General features: G+C 47.0%; 1 long non-coding RNA gene across 2 annotated transcripts in view; it reads left to right on the plus strand.

The window, feature by feature from the left end:
- LOC134956944 (uncharacterized) overlaps positions 1 to 14,907 on the plus strand; it is a 166,597-nt gene that overhangs the window by 32,562 nt on the left and 119,128 nt on the right. The gene's annotated exons all lie outside the window — the stretch shown is intronic.

Raw genomic sequence — 14,907 nt, forward strand, 5'->3', positions numbered from 1 at the left:
TGGGGTTGTACAACATTGCCAATGGCAGGGCAGTCTTAACAGCAGTGTAGGCCCCTATGCAAAGCAATGCGCCGGGGCCCCTACCCATCCTCCAGCAGTAGCAGTGGGGGGTGCTATTGGCAACAGAAATTATGTCATATGGGCAGTAGGGGTTGTTCTATCTTCCGCTCAGCATATAGGACCTGGAGCAGTATTTTCTGATAAGTACTCCTTTACTGCACCAATGGTGGGAGATGAGGTGGGAGGGAGAACACTAAACTGTAGAATGGGGCATTGGGCTGAATGAAGTTGCCCTGGAACATAACATCCAGGGTGGTAGGGTGTGTTTAATACGCAGGACAGGGGTGGATAGTGGAGTGCGCTTAATATTCATCATTAGCCAGTGGTAGGGCAGCTTGCTTGAATCCAGATATCTCCAGTTCCTAGAAATAGATTTCTTAGCTTTCAATAGGATAAAAAACTAGAGTCCCACCTTTCAAAAGGTACTAGAGAGTGGGGGTCAGAGTTCAGGAGCCAGAGCAATTTACCAACGAAAATATAAAACTGCATACCAGGAATGGGGAGCTGGAGCAGGGACCAGCTGCTGGAAGGCTGATAATGTACCTCTAGTTCTGGGCATAGTAGAGACAAGCTCCCTGTGTCCACCAAAAGGGAATAAAACCAGCTTTTGGAGTATACCCTCAGAAAATCTCTAAGTCAGACAGATCCTGTGATATAGCTGGCTAGGAAGGTCAATTAACAGGCTCAGATGAGGACCCCTGCTTTGAAGTCGGATATCTCCCGGTTCCACAGGGCCGATTAGAAAAAATCTGGAACCCCTGGAAAAAGGCGACCCTCAGCTATCAGCCTAGGATCCTTATTCTCCTGGGGCCCTTGGGCAACTGCCCATTGAGTCCATACTTAAAGATGGCCCTGGTTCTGGTTCCTTTCTCTTGTCTGAGAGAATGTGTTCTTATGTGCCGAACATCTTCCTTCTCTCCTTTCCACTTCCTGCTTTGAGCTGGTTAACAAAACTGAATGCCTGAGCATGGAGGCGGGGTTATAGGGGAGAGGAGTCAAGTATTCTGGGATACACTAAAAGCTTAACTGTTTGGTGCCTGGACTCTCATCCACCACCTACAACCCCAATGTTCCCTGTGGAAGAAAGTCTAACATAACTACCATAACTCTCGTTTTTTACTATGCTTAATACTTGTCAAAGTGTTGCTATTAAAACCATTACTGCATTTCATCCAACACCAATTTACTATAAATTGCGCAGTGTGAAAATTGGTCACAGCATTAATATCTGCATATTATACAAGTATTTCATGTTATGTTGAATTTCATTACGGGAGGAGGTCACAACCAACTGCTGTGAACAAGAGTGTACATTAGTTTAACTAACTTAAGAGTGAATATTTTTTTATTAAATATTTGCAGCCCTTTTGATTAAGAACTATCTACTTATAAAGCCACAAGCACATAGTTAAGAATTAAGGAAAGATTTAACGATAGCTATTGTGGTAGTATGCAATCTGATTCTTATAAATCAAGCTAACAGAGCCACTAATCTGTTCTATTGTTTGATTGTTTGTCATGGTCACACATGAGATACTATTTGAAACAGTGCAGACAAGTAGAACTACAAATTCAACACACAAATCTGTACTCTATAAAACAAACTGCTCAGTGCATCACAGTAGCATGATCTAGAATGATATAAAACTAGTGAAGTTCACAGCATTACAGTGCATACAGTATATTTCAGTTCCAGTGTGTTGAATCTAAATATGTTTTTATTACAGAACAATTTTTTAAAGCAGTATACACACCAGCAACAACTTAATTTTCACACAACATGGCAGCTTAATAAACCCATGGTACTCTTCATATATTATTATTATTATTATTATTATTATTATTGTTATTAGATGCCACAAGGGATCTGTTGTGCAGTACAAAGGGAAACAACATCCTAATACACATACTGTAGTATATATTGTAAATTCCATAGATACATATAGTATGCAGTTACCATAGTTATGTAGCGAACACAAACGGTGAAGGTTCTGCTCATACAAAATTATAATGTAGAGGGTTCTATGAGGGTACAATATGGAAAACAGGTCAAATGACAGCCAGGTATGGATTGGGATTGAGAACAAGCCCAGGAAATTTATGGAAGCAGCCATAGTGGGGGAGATGTCTGATGAAGGGATAGGGTCTGTTGAGGTGGGCAGGATCCCTCCTCATAGGAACCGATTGTACACAATTGTGGCCTTCCTTGTAGACCAGGGGCAGAATGGGAACTAAAAGCAATCCTGTAAAATTTGTATTAGTGGCCTGACATAAGCAGCACAAGAGGTATAACATGCCGTGTAGCCATGGCAGCTTCACTGGATGTCAGATTTGCTGTATTGAAGAGATGGAATAACAGAATGAGTAGGGCAATGCCGAGTGGTGAGTGTGGTATGCTGCCTGTCATGTGGGAGTTGGGCTGACATGACACACAAAACAGGTCCCACAGAGACATTGGAATACAAGGAATCTTCCTGGTGAGCCCTATGGCCAATCCGCCCCTGATGACAGCTGAATGGGGGTCTAAGTCCTGGGAAACTCCATGGGGGCAGGCACAAAAAAGGCACCTGCTGGCTTTATTATAGGAAACCTGCAAAGCAAAACTGGCCCCCAGATTGCGGTACAAAAGTGGAGCATGGGATACAGAGGTGCTGATGGAGCAGGTAGCACTATAACATAGTGTACTGTGACCCCAGCTAGAGGAGAACCAACAGTGGGCACACTAAGGAAGAGGTGCCAAGTGGGACCCCAGAGGAACCTACAGAGACAGGGATCCTCTGGGGGCAGAAAAAGGGGGGCACAGGACCAAACCCTGCCTGTAGCAGAGCCAGTTATCATTGTCAGGCATTGTTGTGTGTAGTAAAAAAAAATAAAAAATATTTAGGGTTGTTTTGCCAATACAAAACCAAAACATGGGGCTTCACGCACATCTTTACTTAGAAGACTCCTGGTGTGTGTGTTTGTGGGGGGTTGTATGTTTTTTAATTATTGATTGCTTCTATTCAGGGGCATCAATTATTATGTTGCACAGTGCCAGGGTCCCAGAGAAAGTGAACAGAGCCCCTGGGACCACCAAGATAGCATACTCTCACCATCCATAGGGGCTCACGAAAACCGAGCAGCACATTCACCAGTGTGCCCGCAGAAGACAAGCTGCCTGCACACACAAAGGGGTCTCCTGGCCAGGACACAAGCATCTGGCTAGAGCCCTGAAGATGCTGGAGGGCAGATGGGAGGTGAAGGGAACCACAAGGTGGGTAGGGCAGGGAAGTGTCACTGTGCTGAGTCACTTGGCAGCTTACCAAACACACCTGGCCAGCAGGTGAGACAGATAGCAGACAGGTCTGGCACAACACAGAAGCATGTGCCCAGGTCAAAAAGCAGTGCAAGCAGCAAAGGCCTCTAGGGTCTACTTAGTATTGATGTGTGCGGCCCCTGTATATTGTTTTTTTTCTTTATTTTTGCAAAACTACCCTCAAGTGTTTTGGTTCAGTATTGGTTTTGGTTTTGGATATCTTGAAAATTTATAAAAACAGCTAAAACCATGTAATTTTTAGACCTGTTATTGAACCTACATTATTATTATCACATTGATTTCCAGTCATTTCCACTGTGAAATGGCATTTTAAATCACAAGAGAGGGACTTCCATGCTGTCAAAAAAGGAGCGTTATGGTAGACTTACCATGATTAACTCTCTTTCTGTGAGGTACACTGGGTTCCACAAGGAAAACATCTGGTGTAGAGTGGATCTTGATCCAGAGGCACCAACAGGCTAAAGCTTTAGGCTGTTCCAGGATGCATTGGGGCCTCCGCTGTAACCCAGCCTCCAGGCAATGTGAGCTCAGTTTCGTTAACCAGTCCAATGTAGGAGTAGGTAAGAGAGAAGGCAGATGTTAGTCCCTTAGAACCACATTCTCACGACAGGAGAAGGGACCAGCGACTAATGCTGTACAAACTCATAGAATCTAGGTGCATCAGGGTGGGCGCCCTGTGGAACCCAGTGTACCTCCCAGAAAGAGAGTTAACCATGGTAAATCTACCATAACGCTGCTTTTCTGCAGCAGGGTACACTGTGTTCCACTGGGAAAATAACAGGTGATGTCCTAGAGCAGTTCATCAAAGGAGGGGATGTGTCTAAGCGGGTATGAGAACCCGCCGTCCAAAGGAAGCATCCTGGGAGGTGGAAGTATCAAAGGCATATAACCTAATGAACGTGTTCACTGAGGACCACATAGCCGCCTTGCACAATTGTTCTGCGGACACACCATGGCGGACCGCCCAAGAAGGTCCAACAAACTGAGTAGAATGGGCTTTAATAGCAACAGGAGCTGAGAGTCCAGCCTGCGCATAAACTTGTGCAATAACCATTCTAATCCATCTGGCCAAGGTTTGCTTATGCACAGGCTAGCCACGTTTGTGGAACCCAAACAGTACAAAAAGGGTATCTGACCTCCTAATAGAGACAGTCCTCTCCACATATATACGGAGAGCCCTTACCACATCCAAAAACCGTTCTTTGGGGGACAAGTCACAAGAGATAAAGGCTGGAACCACATTCTCTTGTTTAAGGTGAAAAAATGACACCACTTCAGGTACCGTAAGTAACCTGGGTGAGTTCTCAGAACTGCCTGGTCATGATGGAATATTAGAAAGGGTGGACGACAGGACAAAGCGTCTAAGTCCGACACCCTTATAGCAGAGGCAATAGCCAGCAGAAACAGGACCTTGGCTGTGAGCCATTTAAGATCCACTGACTCAAGAGGTTCAAGTCAACTCTTGTAGGGCATTCAGGACAACAGACAGATCCCATGGAGCCACAGGAGGGACATAGGGAGGCTGAATCCATAACACACCCTGAGTGAATGTATGAACGTCAGGTATAGTCGCAATTTTTCACTGAAACCACACCGATAGATATGTGAACCTTGAAGGAGGCCAGACTAAGGCATAAATCCAGACCTTGTTACAGGAAAGCCAGGATTCTGGATGTTTTGAATCTGTATGCATCATAGTTCTTATCAGCACACCAGGTAAAGTAAGAATTTAAGACCCTGTAATATATCCGAGCAAACGTCGGCTTATGGGCTTTCAGCATAGTTTGAATGTCCACCTCAGAGAATCCTTTGGCCCTCTGGAGTGGTGCTTCAAGAGCAACACTGTCAAAGCCAGTCTGGCCAAGTCTGGATAGAGACATGGGCCCTATACGAGGAGGTCTGGTCATTGAGGAAGAATAAGAAGACGCTCTGTGGACAAACCCTGCAGGTCTGAGAACCAATGCCATCTGCGCTACGCAGGAGCGACTACAAGTAGTATTCCTCCTCCTTGCTTGAACTTCCGCAGGACCCTTGGCAGGAGTGCCACTGGAGGGAACATGTAAGGCAGCCAAAAGTTTAATGGAATGGCTAGTGCATCCACAAACGCTGCTTGAGGATCCCTGGTCCTTGAGCCAAAGATCGGAACTTTGTGATTGTGTCGAGATGCCATCAGGTCTACATCTGGTAGGCCCCACGTGTCCACTAGGGGTTGAAAGGCTTCTGGATGAAGACTCCACTCTCCGGCGTGTATGTCCTGGCAACTGAGGTAGTCCGCTTCCCAGTTTAGGACCCCCGGAATGAACACTGCTGATATTGCTGGCAGATGGCAATCTGCCCATTGAAAGATTTATTACACTTCCAACATTGCCATGCGGCTTTGAGTGCTGCCTTGATGGTTGATGTATGCCACCATGGTGGCATTGTCTGACCATACTTGAACAGGCCTGTTCTGTACCAAAGGCAGGGTGAGAGTTAACGCATTGAACACTGCCCGCAGTTCCAGAATGTTTATCCGGAGGAGGGACTCCTCCTTGGTCCAATGACCCTGGAAAGAGTGTTGCTTCTACACTGCACCCCATCCCTACAGACTGGCATCCGTCATCAACAGGACCCAGTCGGGGATCCAGAAGGGACGGCCCCTGCTCAATCACTGGTTCTGGAGCAACCAGGTCAGCGATTGACGAACCTCCAGAGGTAAGGTAATCATGTGAGATCTGATCCGATGAGGTAGGCCATAAAACTTGGAAATGATTAACCTCTGCAGAGGGTGGTAATGAAATTGAGCGTACTCTACCATGTCAAATGCCGACACCATCACGTCAAGTACTTGCATCGCCGAGTGTATCAACACTCTGGGGCAACAGAGGAAGCATCTTATCCTTTCCTGAAGCTTCAGGCCTTTCTCTGGAGACAGGAACAGACGTTAACTGCGTGTGTCCAGGAGTGCCCCCAGGTGCACCATGCTCTGAGCTGGGACCAGCAAGGATTTCTTCCAATTGATGAGCCACCCGTGGGCTTGTAGGAAGCTTACCGTCAGTTGTAGATGACTGAGGAGGACATCATGGGAGTTTGCCAGGATCAGCAAGTCGTCCAGATATGGCAGGATCCTGACTCCATGGCGACGGAGATGTGCAGTCATTATGGCCATGACTTTGGTGAAGATCTGAACAGCCGTAGCCAATACAAATGGCAGAGTCTGGAACTGATAGTGTAGGTTGCCAATAGCAAACTGCAGATACTGCTGATGTAACTTGGTAATAGGTATATGCAGGTACGAATCCTGAATATCCAGGGATACCATATAGTCTCTGGGTTCCATCGCTAGCACAATTGAGCACAGCATCTCCATACGGAACTTGGACACTCTCACAAACTTGTTTAGTTATTTGAGGTTGAGTATAGGCTGGAATGACCCATTGGGTTCCGGGACTAGAAACAGGGTCGAGTAGTAACCACTGCCCCTTTGGGACAAAGGTACCTGCATTACCACTCCTGTATCCAGGAGGGAATTCACAACCTGTTGCAGAGTTTGCGCCTTTAGTGGATCCGAAGGGATCACCGTAATGCAAAGCTGGCGAGGGGGACGTCTCTTAAATGAGACTGCTTACCCGTGACAGACAACTTCTCACGCCCATGCATCTGAAGTGGTCTTTAACCAGACTTGGGTGAACTGCAGAAGTCCGCCTCCCACCTTGGGGTCCTCCAGGGGGAGGCCCGCCCTATCATGCGGCAGGCTTGTCTTGTTTAGAAGCAGGCTGATGAGCCGCCCAGGACTACTTTGTCTTGGGCTTAGTGGTTTTGGAAGCACAAGATTGTCTCGAGTATGCCTGACCTTTTACTTTCCCTTGAGGTTGAAAGGAAAGAAAAGTTGTTCCTTTTGCCTTCTGTGCAGAAGGAGTAGTATTTGGGAGATAGGCAATCTTAGCAGCTGCCAGTTCAGACACAATTTTATTTAAGTCTTCCCCAAACAAGAAGTCTCCCTTAAAAGGGAGTACCTCCAAGGTATTTTTGGAGTCCAGGTCCACCTTCCATGACCTCAACCACAGATTGCGATGAGCCAGGACAGACGTAGTCAACGCCTTGCCGCCAACACACCTGCCTCAAAGGATGCCACTTGAATATAATAAGAGGCGGTGGTGATGTGAGACAGGTATTGTCTGGCATTGTCAGATATATCCTCGGGCAGCTCTTCCTCTAATATAACAAGAAATAAATTAGCACTAAGGAGCTGAATGTATAAAAATGTATTCACAAATGTATTAACATGTTATACAATAAATCAATTGTTGCAACATCATAAAAACATAGGTGGTCATTCCGAGTTGTTCGCTCGCAAGCTGCTTTTAGCAGCTTTGCACACGCTAAGCCGCCGCCTACTGGGAGTGAATCTTAGCTTATCAAAATTGCGAACGAAAGTTTCGCAATATTGCGAAAAGACTTCTCTGTGCAGTTTCTGAGTAGCTCGAAACTTACTCTGCCAGTGCGATCAGTTCAGTGCTTGTCGTTCCTGGTTTGACGTCACAAACACACCCAGCGTTCGCCCAGACACTCCTCCGTTTCTCCAGCCACTCCCGCGTATTTCCCAGAAACGGTAGCGTTTTTTCGCACACACCCATAAAACGGCCAGTTTCCGCCCAGAAACACCCACTTCCTGTCAATCACATTACGAACACCAGAACGAAGAAAAAACATCGTAATGCCGTGAGTAAAATTCCTAACTGCATAGCAAATTTACTTGGCGCAGTCGCACTGCGGACATTGCGCATGCGCATAAGCGACTAATCGCTCCGTTGCGAGAAAAAAATAACGAGCGAACAACTCGGAATGACCCCCATAATTCAAAAATTTGGTATCAAGGGCATAACACAGCACTGCATTTGAATGAATTTTAAGAAAAAAAAAAATATAGTTAAAACTCGTTGTATATAAGCTGGGCATTTTGCACCAAGGCCCTCATTCCAAGTTGTTTGCTCGCTAGCTGCTTTTAGCAGCATTGCACACGCTAGGCCGCCGCCCTCTGGGAGTGTATCTTAGTTTAGCAGAATAGCGAACGAAAGATTAGCAGAACTGCTACTAAATAATTCTTTGCAGTTTCTGAGTAGCTCCAGACCTACTCACAGATTGAGATCAGCTCAGTCCGTTTAGTTCCTGGTTTGACGTCACAAACACGCCCTGCATTCGGCCAGCCACTCCCCCGTTTCTCCAGACACTCCCACGTTTTTCCCTGACACACCTGCGTTTTTTAGCACACTCCTGAAAAACGGTCAGTTACCTCCCAGAAACGCCCCTTTCCTGTCAATCATTTACCGATCAGCAGAGCGACTGAAAAGCGCTGCAGAATCCACACAAAACTGCTAAGTTTTTAGTTAAATAACTAAGCGCATGCGCCCTGCGTGCCTTGCGCATATGCAATTAGCAACAAATTGCAGCATAGCGAAAATCGTCAACGAGCGAACAACTCAGAAAGACCCCCAAGTTCATTTATTTTGCACAGCCATAGTCCAGGAATATACTTATGCGAGATGGAAATGATTACCAACTTAAATTGGAATAGTTGACCTTGTCTCAGCTCAGTTCTGAATGTCAGCTAGTCCTTTAAAAGCTCAGGTCCATTTATGCATGTCCAAACTGCAAATGAACGTTTCCTTTATCTGACTTCTAGGCTTTTCCTTTCAATAGATGTAAAGGTGTATTACCCAGCTCCTCCACCAATTCAAGTTGGTAATCACTTCCATCTCACATAAGTATATTTCTGGACTGTGGCTGTGCAAAATAGATGAACGGTGAATCTTCCCACTTGTTACATAACTCTGCCGGGAGAGGATAGCGAGCTAAGGCCCGTTTGGAGAGAGGGGTTTTCTTCCCTGGATTAGTCCAGGGTTCCTGCCTGATGTCTGCCAAATGGTCAGAATGGGGTAATAGATTTTTAGCCACCTTCTGCCGTTTAAACATGTCAGTTTTCTTGGTGACAGTAGTGAAATCCTCATCATCAGTGATTTGTAGGATCTGCTTAATAGAAACCACTAGAGCAGGGACATCAATTTGCAATTTAGAATCCTCGTCAGAAACGCCTGATTCAGTGTCTGACAGGACAGTATGTTCCCCCTCCTCTTCAGATTAAACATCTGAGAGATTTTTGGATTGTGAGGAGGAAAGTGTTATGCACACCAGTGCCAGCAGGAAAGTACTGGTGTCAGAACTGTTATGCACTCCAGTGTCTGCAGGAATGTACTGGTGTTTGAACTGTTATGCAAAACAGATGGACTCACAGACAAACTGGGGGATATGACATAACGTACACAGAAGGTGATAGGGTAACAAAATACACACAAAGTGAACAGAGAAGCCCAGAGGCTAAGGAACTGGGTATCTCCCTTGTATTAGAACTGCTAAGATGGAAAAAGCAAGATGTTGTGTTTTAATACGTAGAGTACCCGAAATGCTGTTGCTAAGGGCAACAGCAAAACCCTAAAGGGTTACCAACGGGTGTGGCAGTAAACTCCTTGGTCAGAGATGGAATGATAGACACAAGGAGAATCTCCACAATCCAAATTCTCACTTGCAGTGCACAGGTTTTAGCTTACTGCCACTAAACTGACCCCTGACACCTAGCACAGTGAGACAGGATTAGACAGGCAAGTCTTAGAATACAGCCGCAAACTTGCTAAGTTCACAGAGTAGTAACAGAACCCCAGCAAGCTAAACGACTGACTCCAGTCTTACTGCTAGGTCTGGATTGGCAGAGTGTAATACCAAATTCCCAGGCCTATTTGCAGTAAGCAACAAACAAATACAAAGCTACACAGTACTGGCTAACGTTCATGAACTGACTAACCAACAAAGATTCAGCAGCATCTGCTTACCCTGAAAAGAGGCCTTATAAAGCAGGTGCTGTCCACGCCCCACTCAGACCTCACAGACTGTGAGCACAAAAACCAGCACCGGATCCCCTGCCGTGCACAGAGCCTATAACCACTGCACAGCAAAAGACCCGAACCGGAGTATCAGCTGCGCTCAGGTTACTCCACTAGCACTTGTCTCCCGGTTGCCATGATGACGTGGCAGCACAGGGCAGGAGACCCTAACAGTACCCCCCCTCTGACGAGGGGTCAAAGAACCCCTACCACCGGGTTTATCGGGGAACTGCGAGAAGAAAGAGCGTATCAGTCTGGGGGCATGAAGATCACAACTGCGCACCCACGACCGCTCCTCCGGGCCATACCCCTTCCAGTGCACCAAAAATGACAGCCGACTCCGAACCACCTTGGAGTCAAGAATCCTTTCAACAACAAACTCCCTCTGGCCACGTATCAGAAGAGGGGAAGGTCTTCCACTGGTAGAAGGATTACTAATCGCCCGTTTTAAAAGGAAACAATGAAATGTTTTATTGATACCCAAAGAACGGGGCAGATCTAACTGAAATGCCACCGGATTGATAACCCTGGTGATCTTATAAGGGCCGATGAACCGGGGCCCTAACTTATGAGATGGCTGTCTCAACTTCAAATTCTTGGTAGACAACCAGACGAAGTCTCCTAATTTGAAGCTGCAGGGTCTTTTCCGCTTATCAAAAACCCTTTTGGTCACTAATGACACAGACACAAGGGCTTTCTTCACTTTCCGCCAAATACCTCTAAGGACCGAAACCACAGAGGAACCACCAGGCGTGGAGTCCACGGGGTCAAAAGAATTGGCCTTAGGATGATGCCCATACACACAAAGGAAGGGAGAGATCCCTGTAGCAGAGTGAGCCGCGTTGTTATAGGCAAACTCCGCCATGGACAGATGAGCAACCCAGTCAGTCAGACACTTGGAGACATAACACCTGAGGAACTGCTCCAAGGACTGGTTCACCCTTTCAGTCTGCCCATTAGACTGCGGATGGTAGCCTGACGACAAGCTGACAGAAATCTGGAGATCGGAACAAAATGCCCTCCAGAATTTGGCCACAAACTGGGATCCGCGGTCAGAGACCACATCAAGTGGCAACCCGTGGAGACGCACAACATGCAGCATAAATAATTCAGACAGGCGTCTGGCTGATGGCAGCCCAACCAGTGGAACGAAGTGCGCCATCTTCGAAAACCTGTCAACGACAACCCAGATGGCTGTCATCCCCGAGGATTTGGGCAAGTCCACCACAAAATCCATTGAAATGTTGGTCCATGGCTTAGATGGGATAGAGAGTGGATGTAATGGGCCAACAGGAACCCCTCTAGGAGTCTTATTTCGGGCACAGATGTCACATGCCCGAACCCACTGATCCACATCCTTAGCCACCGAGGGCCACCACACCGCTCTAGATAGCAACTCCCGAGTTCTGGCAATACCCGGGTGACCTGCCGACTTCTTGGCATGGAATTCCAGGAACACTCGCTGTCTTAACCTAGGAGGCACAAACAAAAGACCTACCGGAAGGTCTGGAGGAGCCTGCTCCTGTGCTCTAAGGACTAATGATAAGAGGTCCTGGGTAATGCCCACTTTAATACATGATGGGGAAACAATGGGCAACGGCTCCTCGGTGGTCTCCTGGATTGGAGCAAAACTCTGCGAGAGCGCATCAGCCTTGATGTTTTTTGACCCAGGGCGATATGTTATCAAAAAATTAAAGCGAGCAAAAAACAAAGCCCATCGTGCCTGCCTGGCATTGAGACGCTTCGCTGACTCTAAATATGCCAGATTCTTATGGTCAGTGAGAATTGAGACCACAAACTTAGCCCCCTCAAGCCAGTGTCTCCACTCCTCGAGTGCATCCTTAATAGCCAACAATTCCCGGTTACCCACGTCATAATTCATCTCGGCAGGCGAAAATTTACGGGAAAAGTAAGCACAGGGATGAAGGCGATTATCAGACACTCCCATCTGAGAAAGCACTGCCCCAATACCCATCTGAGAGGCATCCACCTCCACCACAAAAGGACGCTCTGGATCTGGGTGTCGCAGCACCTTGGCCGAAACAAATGCCCTTTTGAGACGGGCAAAAGCCGCTTTAGCCTCACAAGACCAGTGAGCAACATCCGCCCCTTTCTTAGTGAGTGCCACCAAGGGCGCCACTATAGACGAAAATCCAGCGATAAATCGTCTATAAAAATTCGCAAAGCCCAGGAAACGCTGAAGCGCCTTCAAACTAGTGGGCTGCACCCAATCCAGGACTGCCTGTACCTTGGAACCCTCCATTTGGAAACCTTCTGGGGAGATAATATATCCTAGAAATGCGATTTGCTGAACTTCAAATTCGCACTTCTCCAGCTTTGCCCCAAGCCGGTGGTCTCTGAGTTTCTGGAGGACTAAGCGTACATGCTTCCGATGTTCCTCCAGGGAATGGGAGAAGATTAGGATGTCATCTAAGTATACAACTAAGAATCTATCCAAATATTCCCTGAGCACATCATTCATGAAATCCTGGAAGACTGCCGGGGCATTACAGAGCCCAAAAGGCATCACCAAATATTCATAATGCCCTGAGTGGGTATTAAAGGCAGTCTTCCATTCATCCCCCTCTCTTATTCGGATTAGATTGTACGCACCGCGTAGGTCAATCTTAGAAAAAATGGTGGCAGTACGAAGCTGGTCAAACAAGACCGAAATGAGAGGCAGTGGGTATGAGTTTTTAATCGTGATACGGTTCAATTCCCTGAAGTCGATGCAGGGTCGCAACGAACCGTCCTTTTTACCCACGAAGAAGAACCCCGACCCAACTGGAGACTGTGAAGGTCTGATAAATCCCTTAGCCAAGTTCTCCTGAATGTACTCTGCCATAGCCTGAGTCTCAGGACGTGACAGGGAGTACAACCTGCTCTTGGGAAGCTTAGCATTTGGCAACAAATCAATGGCACAGTCATAGGGGCGATGGGGAGGTAGTACCTCTGCAACTTTTTTGGAGAACACGTCCGCAAAATCTGCATAACACCCTGGCAATCCTGGCAAACTTAGCTGCGAGAGCCTGACTGGAAGGCTCAAGCAACTCCTGAAACAATCAGTACCCCAACTAAGAATCTCCCCAGAGACCCAGTCAAATTGAGGATTGTGGGCCCTTAACCAGGGTAACCCCAACACCAATGGGGCAAAAGTACAGACAGTCACATAAAAGGACAATTTTTCAGAGTGTGTGGCTCCAATAAACAAAGAAATCTGGCTAGTGCAAGAGGTAATTTTACCTTGGGATAATGGTTCCCCGTTTAACCCACAAATCTCAATTTCCGATGCCAAGGGTACTAAGGGAACAGAGTGTTTCAGGGCGAATTGGCGGTCCATAAAAACCCCGTCGGCCCCACTGTCCACAAAGGCCTCAGTCTTGACAGTTTGACCGAGGATCTTCAAGGTCACCGGAATGATAAAAGTCTTCTTGGGAAATTCTGACTTCTGGCCTGACAGGATATTTCCCATCACCCTCAGGCCCTGAAGTTTTCCGGCTTTTCTGGGCATGATACTACCACATGACCTTTATTCCCACAGTACAAACACAACCCCTGCTGTCTCCTCCGCGTCTTCTCACGCGAGGAGAGGCGGGTAGCCCCAATCTGCATAGGCTCCTCAGAAAATTCCTCAGAGTCTGAGGTTCCCTTGGGAAGGAAGGAAATCTCAGTCTCCCTTTCAAGCCTACGCTCTCTCAGCCGTCTATCCACCCGGATGGATAACTGCATGAGCTGATCCAAGCTATCAGGCAAGGGATATTGTACCAGTTGGTCCTTTATCTGGTTAGAAAGACCTCTTCGGTACTGGTGTCTCAGGGCTGGGTCATTCCACTGGGTATCATGGGCCAACCTCCGAAACTCCGTACAGTAAACCTCAACTGGCCTGCGCCCTTGCTTAAGGATCGAAATCTGAGCCTCGGCTGAGGCCGTCTTGTCAGGGTCATCATACAACATGCCCAGTGCCGTAAAAAAAGCATCAACACTTTTAAGCGACGGACAGTCAGGCTGCAACCCATATGCCCAGACCTGTGGGTCTCCTTGTAGCAAGGAAATCACTATGCCCACCCGCTGAATCTCCGACCCAGAAGACTGAGGCCTAAGCCGGAAGTATAGCTTGCAGCTCTCCTTGAAACAAAAGAACTGCGAGCGATCTCCAGAAAAACGATCCGGGAGATTTACTTTCGGCTCCTTAACCCCTGCAGGTGCTGCTGCTGCGGGAGCTCCGCCAGCAGCCTGGGAGGTGTGCATTTTAATGGACAAATCATTAAATTGTCGAGTCAGGACCTGCACCTGATCGACCACCTGTTGCAACGTATTTTGAGGGGTATGCTCCATATTCCCACAAAATTTCAACAGGAGTATTAGGCTGCTGAATATGTTATGCACACCAGTGCCAGCAGGAAAGTACTGGTGTCAGAACTGTTATGCACTCCAGTGTCTGCAGGAATGTACTGGTGTTTGAACTGTTATGCAAAACAGATGGACTCACAGACAAACTGGGGAATATGACATAACGTACACAGAAGGTGATAGGGTAACAAAATACACACAAAGTGAACAGAGAAGCCCAGAGGCTAAGGAACTGGGTATCTCCCTTGTATTAGAACTGCTAAGATG

Source organism: Pseudophryne corroboree, chromosome 9 (assembly GCF_028390025.1).
Source record: "Pseudophryne corroboree isolate aPseCor3 chromosome 9, aPseCor3.hap2, whole genome shotgun sequence".
NCBI lineage: Eukaryota > Metazoa > Chordata > Amphibia > Anura > Myobatrachidae > Pseudophryne > Pseudophryne corroboree.